Here is a 2,215-nt window from a genome sequence, read left to right on the forward strand (position 1 = left end):
CCGAGGTTCCTCCTCCCAAGAAGAGAAAGCTGATGGTTGATGCTATGCCTTAGAAGTTTGTCCCCAAGACTTTAGAACCTAAGGCTAAGAAGTCTATAGCTCCCAAGTAGACTACAAAGTATATTCCTGCAGCTGAAAAGAACGAAGGCTCTGCATCCAGAGATTTTGCTACAAAGGAAGATGAGGATGCCCCTCTGCTTATGAAGCTGAGAGCTCATCTGCCAACCCATGATGCTTCTCACCCTTCTACTGAGGACATGAAGAAGAGGAAAGATCAAGGTCTGAGGAAATGGAGATCTGTTGATCTATATGCTGTGAGAAGGAGAACTGTTGTTGATCTTCGCTTTCACACAAGGGAACGACAAGATTTCTATGAGACTAATTTGTTTGATAAGAGTCCAGCAGTCAGCGACATGAGATATGTCAATTGGAAATACATCAAGGCCAATGAAGATTTATATTCCCCATGTGATAGAAAATTTCAGGATGGTTGATATTGAAGATTTTGTTGGCAAACAGATGTGTTCTTGAAATGATGAAATGATCATGCAATTCCGTTCCACCGCTCACTTCTATTCTGATGGAAGAATTGTTTGTATGACTCAGGGTCACCGGTATGAGTCTAAAGTTAACAAATGGGCCACTATCATTGGTGCTCCATAGGCACAATTAAGAAGGATATTTGGATGTGTATTCAAAATCAAGATGAAGCACAACACCATGGCCAAAATGTAAAAGCCAGTGCCCCATGAGTTTGTGCAATCGCACAAGTTTGGCACTGTCTATTTCTTTGTAACACCCTGTTTTTAACTCTCCTGACTGATTTGACTTTTCACAAAAATTAGGACCAATTAATTTTTTTGTGAATGCTTGTGATATTTGCTTGCTTGCCTATTGCTTATGTTTGAATCCAATGCTCCTACTACTCTCCAGACTCAGCTCCTTGACCCAAACCCTTGCCCAATGATCATGCAATGTGTGTAGTACCAGAAACTATTTTTACCAAATATTATCTTCACCAAAAAGCATTTCCTTGATTTAAGCTTTCAAAATCCGTGAGTTGGTATTTGTACTACAAGTCCTCAAATTAGGGAAGTTATTTTTCACCAAATGTTTTATTTAAAACCTATTATCAAAATTACTTCCCAAAACCACGATATTATTATTTTAAAAGTTATTTTACTATTTTATTTAAATGCCTTCCTATGAGGCCAGAAATGGTCTCTTATGAAGGAAAGTTATTTTTATTGCTTTTAAAATATTAAATAAAATTTGAGGAAACTCAGTGGACATATATATTCCATATATATGGGGTTCAACACATAGTCGTGTTCGAAATATTCCGCAAACCCCTTCAAAACCCTTCCTGCCTATTTCAAGCTTTTGGAATATTTCTATAAAAAATATTCTCAATAAATTCCTATAAAATTCTAGAATGTCACATATGATATATGTGATGATCTTGCCAAGTTTCATCTCAATCCAGGTTGATTTTATTCCCCTAATTATTCTAAAACCCTATGTGTCCAGATCAAAATTTAAGCAACTCTACATTGCCAAGTGTCTCCAATTGTGCTCAAATGTGGTGGACATGTTCTAATACTCCAATAATGCTTCCACACCAAGTGGAGCACCAAGTAGAATAGAAGAACTTGTCCCAAGCCCCTCAAAACCCTCTCTGCTGATTTCTGACTTTGGGAAACTTTACATTATAAAGTTTCTCCAATTGACCCGAAACTTTTTGGGCATGTTTCAATGCTCAAATAATGCTCCCACATCAAACATTGGATTTGTGGGAATTGATTTGAATAGTTTTGTAAGAAGGAGGCCATTTCTACCCATTTCATGGGTTTTCCAAGTCTACATTGGAAACCTTGTCGACCAAATCCTAAATTTGGGGCCCAAACTTATTTTCATCTATTATTTGATCATGTTAAGTTTCACATCAATTGAAGTCCATCTGGTAGCCCTGACACTCATGAAACACCTTGAGTGCACTCACCAAAGTGGCTACTTTGGACCCATCCACTATTACCCTTGAGCTTAAACTTTTACCACAACTGTCTATAGTTACATTTTACTTCTAGTAACTTTGCCATGGCCTTTGGTCAATTATTGGAGGGAGACTCCATGTAGCTACCTCTCATTTTTACCCTTAGATCACCATTTTTACCCCTCTTCCTATACTCCCGCTTAATCCAAATCCCTCACATCC

The sequence above is a fragment of the Hordeum vulgare genome, chromosome 2H (genome assembly GCF_904849725.1).
Source record: "Hordeum vulgare subsp. vulgare chromosome 2H, MorexV3_pseudomolecules_assembly, whole genome shotgun sequence".
In the NCBI taxonomy this organism is placed as follows: domain Eukaryota; kingdom Viridiplantae; phylum Streptophyta; class Magnoliopsida; order Poales; family Poaceae; genus Hordeum; species Hordeum vulgare.